General features: G+C 43.6%; 1 long non-coding RNA gene across 1 annotated transcript; it reads right to left on the bottom strand.

Annotated features, from left to right (window-relative positions):
• Window positions 1-11,457: 11,457 nt before the first annotated feature.
• Window positions 11,458-12,384, bottom strand: LOC124159803. Its single transcript, XR_006865010.1, has 2 exons — window positions 12,001-12,384; window positions 11,458-11,684 (listed from the first exon to the last, which is right to left on the bottom strand). It is a non-coding gene; the product is annotated as an uncharacterized LOC124159803 (long non-coding RNA).
• Window positions 12,385-13,677: the final 1,293 nt, after the last annotated feature.

Here is a 13,677-nt window from a genome sequence, read left to right as displayed (position 1 = left end):
GCTGTTCATTATATACATTAATGATCTCTGCTCCCGCATTAGCAGTAAAATACGTTTATTTGCTGACGACGCTGTCATCTATCGCGAAATTAGTGATCACTCTGACTCTGAAATTCTATCATCGGACTTAAACAACGTTCATTTGTGGAGTCAAGAGTGGGGACTCGAACTCAATCCGAGCAAATGCATGGTGGTACATTTCTTGCGGAATTCATCCAACACTAACAATGTTTATGCAGTGGATGGCATTAACATAAAGGTAACAGACGAAGTGAAGTACCTGGGAGTTACGATAACCTCGAACCTCACGTGGGGAACACATATAAAGAATATTTGCGGCATAGCCCTGAAGAAATTAGGATTCGTCAAGCGTATTGTGGGAAGATTTTCGGATGAGAAAGTAAAAGAAAGGTGCTATTTCGCTCTCGTCCGACCGCACCTTGAATATGCAGCGAGTGTATGGGATCCAGTGCAGAAAGACTTAATCCGCGAACTGAATAAGATACAAAGGAAGGCTGCGCGTTTCGTCAAAAACCGCTACGGGCGTACGGACAGTGTTACCCAGATGTTAAGCGAATTAGGCTGGGAGCCGTTGGAGACTCGGAGGCTGCGCGCTAGGCTTAGATTGCTTGAACAATTAAGAATGGATATCTTTAAGAGCGACACAGAGAACATAATCTTAGAGCCACACTATATTTCCAGGTCCGACAGAAGCGATAAATTAAGAGAGATTTTTTGCCGAACGGATAGATATGGGAATTCGTTTTTCCCCCGAACAATAAAGGACTTTAATAAACGCTTGTCCCAACCTCGTTAGAGCACTTCTCTTTTTTTTTTTTAATAGCTGTAAACGGCTGGTGTCCTAACACCCCCTGCCACACGCCTTTTAGGCGGCTTGCAGGGTATTATGTAGATGTAGATGAACAGAAACGATCACGCAAGAGGGATATTTTGCTGTGCGGATGTTTAGGCATTTGTTGTTTCCAAGAATATTCGAGATAATTCCGGTCGTTTTAATAAATTCTGGTTGGGATTATGCAGTTAAATATCTCTAATAAGCACCTTATTTACTTTTAACATTTTTTTGCCCGCGGCTGGTGATTCAACAACCTCTGCCACACGCCGGCGGTTTGCTGTGTAGTTAGTAAATGCGGACTACTTAGCGAACCAACATCAAGAGCTATGAGTTGATAACTGATGGTACCAATGAATGTGTAAGTATTCACGAATTTTATATCTCGAATTGATGGTAATGCATGGTATCCCGTGAGATTGGATAGGGCTGGGGCTTCAAAGTGTTCAAAATACTCATTATTGCCACGCAAAAGATGATTCACTCACCTCTTGATGGAGGCCGGCTGCGGGCCTCAAGCGGGACCCTCTCCATGGGGCCCAGCCGGCGGAAATTGCGCCTCCACGGCGAAGGCTGGGTGGCCCGGGTAGACCACCAAGACGTCGAGGGGGGCGACTACCTCTACGCTGCGGACCACCCACTCCCCTTCGACTTCCTCCGCAGTAATGCGTAAGTAGAAGTTGAGGTAGCCGATCCCCTCGACGCCTTGAAAGGCCCTCGGAATGTGCCGTGGAGGGTCCTGGCCCACATCTGGGCCAGCATCACCCGCCCCAATATGATGTCGCTCGAACAGCCAACCCGGGACGATTTCTTCATCTACTTCGCCCTCCATCGGCGGATTGGGGGGTGGTGGAATTTCCCTCGCCTCATCCACGGTGCTGAGTCGCTCCGCAACCTCTGCCGATGGAGGGACATCATCCCGGGAGGCCTCCTCGCTCCCTCCGGGCCGATACGCGTCTTGACAGTCGCCCTGCCGTTTTCGCTTGCCTGGAGGGAAATGAAGGATATGACAGTCCTATAATCTCTATATGAAAACGATCGTCCAAGGGTAGGTGGATGCGAAGAAGGGTAAGGGATGGCCCGTAGGGAGTTACATAGGTCAGGTCAGTGGCGTAACGATGGGGGTGGTATGAGCGGGATAAATTCTGTTAGCAGAGCGTGGTTCTTGGTATAAACTCGCCCAATATATTACCAGAAATGCACTCCTGGGACAGGGAATCAGTAAAAATAAATACACCACCTTTGCTTGACAAGAGCACAACCAACAATGCTTTATTTATATTTACCTCTCTACAAAAGTAAATAGATACCAGTAGCGACTATGCAATTCCTATACTTGCCGCTAGATGGTGTACTCATCGGTATAATCGCAGCTGATATCATATGATCGCAACTTCCAACACCTCCCCTCAATCATTTAAATCAGCTGATAAATTACATACAGTAAGTAATTGAACAAAATTTACACGTTAAAAAAAAACAGTACATTCAAATCACAGTCAAAGTACAGTCACAAACAAAAATATTCAAATCAAACCCAATCTCTGAGTGAGCATCTTAGTCCTCACACCCGATAATATTTTTGTCAAGAGATCAGCTAAATTATTTGACGACTGAACATACTCCAAAATTATTGTCCCTTCTTGTACTAATTCCTTCACATAATGGAACTTAGGTCTAAAGTGCTTCGTTCTTTCAGAGACATTAGTTCCTTCAGCCAACTTTATTGCTCCCATGTTATCAACACAATTTTTTATTGGACTCTCTACAAACTCTCCCACTCCTAATTCCTGGAAAAAATACTTTAACCATGCAACTTCTGTACATGCTTCATACAAAGCCATGTATTCTGAGTGAGTTGTAGAGGTTCCGGTACAGCTCTGCTTGTGGCTCCTCCAAGATATTGCTGCACCTGCAAATATGACTACATAACCTGTGATGCAAATTCCATCTTGAGAATTATTAAAATCTGCATCCACATATACCTTAATTTTTTCTCCAGTTCTTATATAATTTAACTTATAATTCCTAGTACTCTTTAAGTACCTCAGTACATGTAAAACATTTTGCCAATCCTTATGGCTAGCTTTCTCACAATATTGACTTAACTTTGAAATGGCAAATGAAATATCTGGTCTAGTTCCTCCTGCTAGATACAAAATACATCCAATCCCTTTGCGATACATGTAGTTATCAAAAATTTCCTCCTCACCTGGCTCCTCTCTGTCCTTTGCATTTTGGTCCAAAGGACTCGCCACTGGCCTACAGTCACCCATACCAAACTCGTGGAGTATCTCATCTACATACAAACTTTGGTCCAGTGTTAGCCCACTTTCCTCTTTCTTTGCTGACAAGGACAGAATTTTTGTCACTTCCCCTAAATCTCTTATTTCTATCAGTTCTGATAATTCAGCTTTAAATTTAAGAACAGCCAGTTTTTCACCAATGACTAATATGTCATCCACATGAATACCTAAAATTACAGTTTCCCTCCTATACACACACTGGTCATATTTGCATTGATAGAACTTCAGATCTAAAAGAATTCGATGTAGGAAATGGTTCCAATTTCTACCCGACTGCTTGAGACCATACAGGCTCTTTTCTAGTTTACAAACAAAATTTTTAGGATGTTTCCCTTCCATCAAATGTATTTCTGGCTGCTCCATATACACAGGGATGTTTAATGGGCTGTTCAGGTAAGCTGATATTACATCAACTTGATGTATTACCCACTGTTTCTCAATTGCTATAGCCATTAGTAATCTAAGACATCTTCTCCTCATGACTGGGCTAAATGTCTCCCAAAAATCAACCCCTGCAATTTGCCTAAACCCCTGTGCAACAAGTCTTGCTTTGAATTTTATAATTTCCCCATGGATATTCTTTTTAAGGGCAAATACCCACTTACTGCCAATTACATTTCCCGCCTCAGATCGTTTAACTAAACTCCAGGTGTTCATCTTCTTGAGGATAGACAGCTCCTCCTCCATGGCTGCCCTCCATTCAGCAGCCTGTGGGCCACTCAAGGCCTCACCTATAGAAGTTGGCACGTCAATGAGGGTCCCTTTCCGCTCTCCTTTGGTGATCATGCAACATGGTAGGCGGCATGGTACTCTTGGGTTGTGCTTCCTTCTCGCTTGTCCCCCAAGGGCTGGATTGCCACCATCGTTTTCGTTTACCTTGGCACCCTCCTGGTCATGCTCGTTCCCGGGTTGTTGCTCTATTTCTCCCCTGAGCAGTGCCTCCCCTGGATCCGGCGCCTCTCTGGATGGTGTCTCTCCTTCATCATCCTCTCCTTGGCCTCCCATTAGTGGTGCCTCCCCTGGATACACCACCTCTCCATCATCATCCCCTGCTCGGCCTCCCCTGAGTGGCGTCTCCCTTAGATTCGGTGTCTCCCTATGTCCAAACCTTGGTTCACTATCCACTTGGTCTGTTCCATCTTTCTGCATTTCAAACATTTGTGGAGGCTCAACTGGGTGATGCTCCATCTCCTGTGGCCTCATAGGAAAAACTGCTTCCCTGAAAATTACATCTCGTGCCACAATAACTCTTTTCTCCTTTAATACCCAGAGTCTATACCCCTTTACATCGTCTTCATACCCCATCATCATACATTCGACTGCCCTGGCTCCAAACTTCCCTTCTTGGCTCAGTTTAGGAATCCATGCCCACGCCCGACACCCAAACACCCGCAAGTATGAAAAATCAGTTTCTCTCAGTGCTCTCCCTTTCCATATCTCCAAAGGTGTCTTGAACCCCAGAGGTTTAGATGGGCATCGATTTCTCACATGACAAGCAGTCTTCAAAGCCTCCGCCCAAAATGCACCAGGCACCCCCGCCAGGATCAGCATGCACCTGATAGTGTTGCACAGTGACAAGTTCATCCGCTCGGCCAATCCATTTTGTTGAGGTGTGTAGGCCACTGTCCTACGATGCGTGATGCCACATTTCTCCAGAAAAGTTTGGAATTCTTTGCTGGTCATCTCTCCTGCACCATCAGATTGGATTTGCTTTATTTTCCTGTCATGCTGCAATTCCACTTTGGCCTTGAATTTCATGAATTCTTCCAAAGCTTCACTCTTTCTTCTGATGGCTGTGGCAGAAACATACCTGGTCGCTTCATCAATGAATGTGATGATAAATTTCTTTTGTCCCAATGAGGCTGGTGTGATTGGTCCCATGATGTCTGTGTGAACCCTGTCTAGCACATTCTTCACTCTGTCATCCTTTGCAGTAGGAAAACTCTCTCTCCTCATCTTTCCTTGGATACATGCAGAGCAGTCCTCATCCATTTTCTTCTTACTAGTTAAAGAGGTCAATACTTGTAATTTCTTCATAGCATCCAAATTTGGGTGCCCCAACCTACCATGCCAAGTAGTGAAAGTCACTTTACACGCCCTCTTGTCATGATAAGCACCTCTTATATCTGCAATGCTAGAGCTCCCAACTGTTGATAAATAATACAACCTGTTGGTGATGGTTTTCCGGGTTTACACCGCGTTGATACATGTTTTGCGGACGACAGTTTCGGGCGCGTTCCAGCTCCCGTCTTCGGGTCCAAATGATTTGCAGATCTGTGATCCTTATTTATTTACAGCTAGTCAGACGGATGTTGATTTTTAATTCCATTGTTGGAAAAGCCGTTTGAAAGATGAGGATAAAGGATAGCCGTCTTCCCTATTGAAGTTCTTAGGGTGACTCGCTATTTCAATCGCCTCCCTTATCAGCCTAGGGAAATATTTATTTTCCCTGGCGATGATTTTCGATTCCTTGAAAAGTATGACGTGCCCAGGTTCCGACCATGCATGCTCTGCAACCGCAGAAAGACGAAAATTTTTCTTTTCGGTTGCCTTCAGATGTTCATTTATTCTGCATTTGAGGGATCTAGATGTTTGCCCGATGTATGATAAACCACAGGAACACGTTACTTCATACACTCCTTCATAGATATCTGATGGATGACGATCTTTTTCACTCCGGAGGAGGTCAGAGGTCTTCTTCAAACTTATAAATCGCGTCAGAACGTCATGTTTGGCGAGAACTCTAGCAATTCTTTCCGACGTTCCAGCCACGTATGGCAAGAGAGCATGTGCCTTTGCCTTTTGCTGGTCTTCCTTTGCAATGTCCAAGGCCACATCTCTTTTCTCTTCTTCCCTTCGCGCGATTTTTTGAATCAGTACCCGATCGTAGCCATTTTCTTGGAGCGTGGTCAGGAGGTGAAAATCAACATCCGTCTGACTAGCTGTAAATAAATAAGGATCACAGATCTGCAAATCATTTGGACCCGAAGACGGGAGCTGGAACGCGCCCGAAACTGTCGTCCGCAAAACATGTATCAACGCGGTGTAAACCCGGAAAACCATCACCAAATAACTAACCGCGGAAGCCTCCGTAATAATTTTATCCACCTCTACGGGGAGGATATTTTCAAGAGGAGTAGAAGATTTGAGAAGCTGAGGAAGAAGAAATTCAAACTTCTGTCTTCTTTGGCTTTCCTCGAGAGATGCAGAGACTCGGATACGCTACCATCTTTTCTCAACATCAAGCATCCTATCCAGTCTAAGAAGGCGAAGAGAATTCTCCGCCGTGCGAGCTTTGCTCTACTGAGAGAACGAGTGCAGTACACACGCAGTGCTCTCCACTTTTGTTCGACGGAACTCTACCACCTACACCTAGAGCTTAGCAGCAAATTGATACCAGAGGATTGGGAGACATTGGAGAGAATTACCTTCCAATCATCCTCCACCACCTTTACAGCAATGAGAGAGAAGCAATTAAAGAAGTTCGAAAATTTGGTGGAAAAACAACGTCCTTCACCCGAATCCACCTTCAATAACACAGATCGTGTGGTTATAAATCTATCTCAGGTAAATCTTAGTGATTCTGCAACCTCCATACTATCCAAAGGACTTAACTTTGCCATAGCACCCAGAAGTATACCGAAGGAGGAAATAATCACTGGGGTAGAAAATGCTTTACGCAAGCTAAGGAAATCAGAGGCCGATGAAATCAGGGAAGAAGTCAGCCATATCATCAGGAAAGCGAGGCCTCCAAAACCCAATTTGACCAGGGCAGAGAGAGAAGCCGTCTGTGAACTCAGGAAAATCGATGATTCACTGATATTGCCAGCTGACAAAGGGAACGCAACTGTGATCATCTCTAAGGAGGACTACCGAAAGAAGGTTTGCGGTTTGCTAGACGACCCCACCTACAAAGAACTTAACTCAGATCCTACGGCAAAAATCCAGAGGAACATCAAGGACCTCATGAAGCATTCGTCAATACCCCAAGAGGAGAGACGATCACTGATCCAGTCGGCTCCTAAACCTCCACGACTTTATGGCCTGCCTAAGATTCACAAGGATGGGATACCACTCCGGCCTATCGTAAGTGCTATTGATTCACCGACACATAAGCTTGCAAAGTATCTTGCCCATAGCCTTCGGCCATTCTCGGGCCTAACTGCAACCTATGTGAAGAACTCCTTCCATTTCATCAATATTATAAAGGAATATAAGATTACGGAAGAGGATCTCCTTGTTAGTTTTGACGTGGTATCTTTGTTCACCAAAATACCTATTGAAGATGCCATCGAAGTCATTAAGACTCTGACAGAAAAAGGCCTTCCGAAAGACATTCCGAAAATGGTGGAGTTTTGCCTTCGTAATTGCTATTTCTCTTGGGGAGGGAAATTATATGAACAAACGGAAGGGGCATCCATGGGTTCTCCTTTATCACCTGTCGTCGCAGATCTTTATATGGAAGAATTTGAACGAAAAGTCCTGGATTCTTTCCCTATGAAGCCGAAACTCTTCGTGAGATATGTTGACGACACCTTCGTCATATGGCCTCATGGGACAGATAAACTGAAAAGATTCCTTGAACATCTTAATAGCCAAAATAATTCCATCCAGTTCACTATGGAAATGGAAGAAAATAACCAACTTCCCTTTTTGGACGTTCTCGTCAAGAAGAAATCAGATGGCACATTGGGACATTCAGTCTATCGTAAGGAAACGCATACTGATCGCTATTTGAATGGCAAATCACACCATCATCCCAGGCAAAAAGCATCAGTTATTAAAACTCTATATCATAGGGCATATTCCATATCGGATACAGATTCGCTCGCTGGAGAGAAACAACACCTCCTGACCACGCTCCAAGAAAATGGCTACGATCGGGTACTGATTCAAAAAATCGCGCGAAGGGAAGAAGAGAAAAGAGATGTGGCCTTGGACATTGCAAAGGAAGACCAGCAAAAGGCAAAGGCACATGCTCTCTTGCCATACGTGGCTGGAACGTCGGAAAGAATTGCTAGAGTTCTCGCCAAACATGACGTTCTGACGCGATTTATAAGTTTGAAGAAGACCTCTGACCTCCTCCGGAGTGAAAAAGATCGTCATCCATCAGATATCTATGAAGGAGTGTATGAAGTAACGTGTTCCTGTGGTTTATCATACATCGGGCAAACATCTAGATCCCTCAAATGCAGAATAAATGAACATCTGAAGGCAACCGAAAAGAAAAATTTTCGTCTTTCTGCGGTTGCAGAGCATGCATGGTCGGAACCTGGGCACGTCATACTTTTCAAGGAATCGAAAATCATCGCCAGGGAAAATAAATATTTCCCTAGGCTGATAAGGGAGGCGATTGAAATAGCGAGTCACCCTAAGAACTTCAATAGGGAAGACGGCTATCCTTTATCCTCATCTTTCAAACGGCTTTTCCAACAATGGAATTAAAAATCAACATCCGTCTGACTAGCTGTAAATAAATAAGGATCACAGATCTGCAAATCATTTGGACCCGAAGACGGGAGCTGGAACGCGCCCGAAACTGTCGTCCGCAAAACATGTATCAACGCGGTGTAAACCCGGAAAACCATCACCAAATAACTAACCGCGGAAGCCTCCGTAATAATACAACCTGTTAATTCTGTGGGCCTTAAACAATGTCCTTTCTCCCTTAGATGCCACCTGCTTGCCCCCTTCTGTCACGAATTTAACGCCCTTCTCCTCCAATTGTCCTACAGATATCAAATTATGTCCCATGTTTGGGACATACAGTACATTTGAAAGAGTAATATCAATATTACCACACTCATCGTGATGGATACAAATAGCTCCCTCTCCTTCAATCTGTACAGGCGCATCATCCCCCATAGCAACAGTCCCTTTTAATTCTGTGAAACTAGTAAACAAATCCCTCCTGTTACTCATGTGATCACTCGCCCCACAATCAACCACCCAAATTCCATCATCTTTCTTTTCAGTTCTCTGCGCACAAAATGCTACATGTTCTCTGGTCACTACTCCTGCGGTTGCTTGTTTTTCTTTCTTCCTCTCCTCAATTTTTAAAGGACAGAACCTTGCAATATGATCATTCTTTTGACCACAAGCATAACACCAGTAAACTTTAGCTTCGCCTTCTTTTCTCATTTCCTGTTTTCTTATCTCCTGGTGTTCCCTTTTACTCCCAAAGTCGCCGCTAGCGTTGTTCCTGGGCTTGTAGAACATTTTCTTCTGCACTTTCAACGCTTCGTGAGAAACTCCAAGATCCATTTGCTCCTCTTCCTCGATTAACACTTGTTTAACTACGGACATGGTGAGGTTTTCTTTTTGGGCAATTAATGTTTTTACTGTTATTTCGTACTCTTTCGGCAATCCGGTAAGACAAACTGCGGCCAATTGTCTATCCGTGAGACCTAATTCGTTCCGTGTTAAACATCGGTTCATGTCCATCATACTGTTGCAATAATCTTGAATAGACATACCTGGTGTCTTCCTGAAACTTGCGAGTTCTCTAAATTTCATTGCGGCTCCGTATTCGGTGTTTTGGCAACAAACCCTTTCCAGATGATTCTAGGCCTCCCTCGCTACTTCATAATCGGCGATGTCATTTATAAGTTCGTCTCCGACAGTTCGCATTAAAATGGCTAGTGCGATAAGATTTGCCTTTGTTTTTCTTTTCCTTGCAACGCTCGTCGTACTCTGCTTAGTCACATTACTGTCTTCATCTCCGTATCCTATAATCGCCTCCCATGCCTCCTTCGCCAAAAGTTCCGCTTTCACCCTTGCCTTCCATGCATTCCAGTTCCTTCTATTTAAACGTGGAATGGTATTTTGCGATATTACTTCCATCTTTAGTTTTCGCCTTCACAGTATTTCACTAGGTAGTGTATGTTTTTTTTCTTTTTTTTTTTCAAATAAATATTACTTTTCACTATACGTCCCTGAGTCTGGGCCCATAACCTGTTAGCAGAGCGTGGTTCTTGGTATAAACTCGCCCAATATATTACCAGAAGTGCACTCCTGGGACAGGGAATCAGTAAAAATAAATACACCACCTTTGCTTGACAAGAGCACAACCAACAATGCTTTATTTATATTTACCTCTCTACGAAAGTAAATAGATACCAGTAGCGACTATGCAATTCCTATACTTGCCGCTAGATGGTGTACTCATCGGTATAATCGCAGCTGATATCATATGATCGCAACTTCCAACAAATTCCTCCACGAAGGGGGATAGATTCCCCCAGCCTCAGAGAAATAAAAAGAATATTTAAAACCATTGACTAGTTTTTCCGTATAATAACTGCATCTGCCGTGAGTTAAATTTTAAGCATAAAATGATGTAAAATGTACTTCCAGGCATGCCATTTTTCACAATGGCATTCCTGGGGGGGAGGTCGTGCCCCCTCAGGCCTAACCCTTCCCCCACTCCCAATGCATATTCCTAGTTACGTCACTGTGCCAGGCTCAAACATTTATATCCAGGGGCGTAGTCGGGGTGGGGGGGGGGGGGGAGTCTCAGGGGGCACGTGCCAACCTACCAAAAGCATTTCATATAAGGAGAATAATATTAACCTATAAAAAATATATGTTCTGCTCCACCAATATATTTTAGCAAAAAAAGTTTCCCGACGACCCATTAATTGCTTAATTTTAACGTCCAAAATAGCATAAAATATTATTTTTAGAGATAAAAATGTTCAAATATTACCCCCCCGGGTCGTGCCCCCCTAACATATCGTCCTGAATACGCCCCTGCCTATTACAATATACATATTACCATTATTACACAGTACTGCTGGTAGTTCATCAACTAAAATTGAGAAAGGACACTTTAGCGAGTAATTGATTTTTTTAAATGATTAGTTCAACCTTTCCCACATTAATTTCCAATCAAAAACGAATTTATGAACCTCATATCAATTAAATTGCATGCAAACATACATAATCAGCTAAGAGTTGCAGATTAAATTCCTATTTTATGCATTTCTCGTTGTATGTGACAATCAATTCAATTCAATCAGGTCTCGCCCATGTGGAAAAACCCCGGTACTGGGCCAGTATTGGCCCAGTACTGGGATACTTCCAAAATTGGCAAGAAAATGCCAGTACCGGCCCAGTACTGGGCCGGTTCCGGGCCGGTTCTGGGCCGTTACTGGACCTGTTCCGGGCCGGTTCTGGGCCATTACTGGGCCGGTTCTGGGCCATTACTGGGCCTGTACCGGGCCAGCTCCAAGTGGTACTGGACTGGTTCCGGCCTAGTGCTATAATCAAATTTGAATAAAATAATCGCAATTGAAAAAAAAAAACATTTTAAAGGTTTATTTAAAGTCATATAATTCGGTTACATAGAAAGATATATGGTCAAAAAAGATAGTAATTAAGAATTAATATTTCATTAAATAGACGTATTTAAGTTTGCCTTTGCCGCTTTTCAAATTTCGCACAATCTCGTGCACAATTGCTTCTTGACAAACTGTGATCTTCCACCTTTACATTTCCTGCTCTCGCGTAGTGTTCTGCATAGTCTGAAAATGAAGGATGGAGAAAGCATAAAAGCATTGAAATATCTTTATCCTCTCCATTAATTTACTATCACTATTGTTTTGGCTTTCATTGTTTCATTAGTGTTGAGATTACTGTGTATGCAATAACCAACGAAACAATAACTAACCTAACCTGTAATTATACTCTGTCCAAAGCTTAATTGGCCCCAAGAAAATTATTTAAGACCTTATAAAAGGCAGTTTTTTAGACTAAGGCCTTTTAGGTGATTCATCGAAGCACCAGTGATGGCATTTGGCCCAGCTATTAATAGGATTACAGTTGTTTTAAAGAACTTACTTCTAAGGAACTTTGGTCCAATGGTGTCAGCAACCCACACATTTACAGCTCCAGCTGGAAGAATTTGTTCACAAGGCAAACTGGTATATTTACGGGAGTGCAATCCTTGATGATTTTCTACACGGGTCTCCGAGGAGCCTCTCTTCTTTGAGAACGATACCTAGCCATGTTGACACACGCACACCACAAGCGAGACTGAACGACTGAACGATCTATCTACACCGGAAGTAGCGACGCTGGCTCGAAAGTGGGAGTGGGATAAGGACGGGAAACTTACGTTTCCATAGGGCATTTACTCTAAAATTGAAAAAAAGTGATTTTCCCGAACGCTCGATGGTTATTCTAGAGAGCGTGCGGGAGTGAAATTTTTCTAAGTCCAGAGAATCCAAGATGGCGCTGAGCTCAATGACAAAAGACAATGCGCTACGCGAATGGAAATGAAAGAATGATTCAGATGACGTAATACACTATTCATCAACCTTTAACTTCCTCACTAGACCAAACTTCCATGAAAGAAATATGTAAAATAGTATTATTCACTGTAAGATCTTAGTTAAAATTGTTGATAATTTTTATTCTAAGAAAACGCAATAAATACATTAAAAATGTGTATTTATAACTTTTCGTTGAAGCGTGTTTTTAAAATTATATGGCAAAAATTGTAGGTTTAATTTCTGTACATGCATTAATTTCCCAATCTGGACTGGAGATTCTGGCTCAGTTTTGGCGTTTCTGGCCCAGTACCGGTCGGTTCTGGTCCAGTACTGGCCGTTTATGGTCCAGCACTGGCCGGTTCTGGGCAGGTACTGGCCGGTTCTGGGCCAGTACTGGCCGGTTCTGGGCAGGTACTGGCCGGTTCTGGGCAGGTACTGGCCGGTTCTGGGCCAGTACTGACCGGTTCTAGTCCATTACTGGTTTATTACCGGCCGGTTCTGGCCCAGTACTGGCGTTTCTGGCCCAGTACCGGTCGGTTCTGGTCCATTACTGGCCGTTTCTGGTCCAGTACTGGCCGGTTCGGGTCCAGTACTGGCCAGTTCTAGTCCATTACTGGTTTAATACCGGCCGGTTCTGGCCCAGTACTGGCCGGTTCTGGCTCAGTACCGGCCGGTTCTGTTCCAGTACTGAATCAATACTGGTCGGTTCTGGCCCAGTACTGGCCGGTTCTGGTCCAGTAATGAATTAATACTGGCCCAGTACTGGCCGGTTCTGGCCCAGTATTGGCCGGTTCTGGTCCAGTACTGGATTAATACTGACCCAGTATAAATCCAGTACTTGACCAGTATAATTCCAGTACTGGACCAGAAATTTTTTCCACATGGGCGGGCATAGGTTATCTGCGATTTAAGAACACATTAGGCCTTACTTCTTCTTTGATTAGGATTCTTATGTAATAAGACACTATGGATACGCTTCGTCGCAGTAATTGGCCCTCGCAGAAATTAAGCGAAAGCGATTTCGCATAACGAAGAGAACGAGAGCATGAAATCTGCGCTTCAATTCAGGAAGCACGCCATCGAACCGAACACATCAGGTTTACGATCCCGAATATTGTTAAGTTAATTCCGTTCGGAGGGATATTACTCCCAAAATTAAGACTATACGCAACTTTTTGTGCATTAGCCCTCGAAAACTCTAATCCTTCGAGGACCGACCAGCCAAGGGATGCATGATGATTAT

This window comes from Ischnura elegans, chromosome 5, assembly GCF_921293095.1.
Source record: "Ischnura elegans chromosome 5, ioIscEleg1.1, whole genome shotgun sequence".
In the NCBI taxonomy this organism is placed as follows: Eukaryota; Metazoa; Arthropoda; class Insecta; order Odonata; family Coenagrionidae; genus Ischnura; species Ischnura elegans.
Note: the sequence above shows the minus strand (reverse complement) of the source record. Positions and strands in the feature narration are given on the sequence as shown.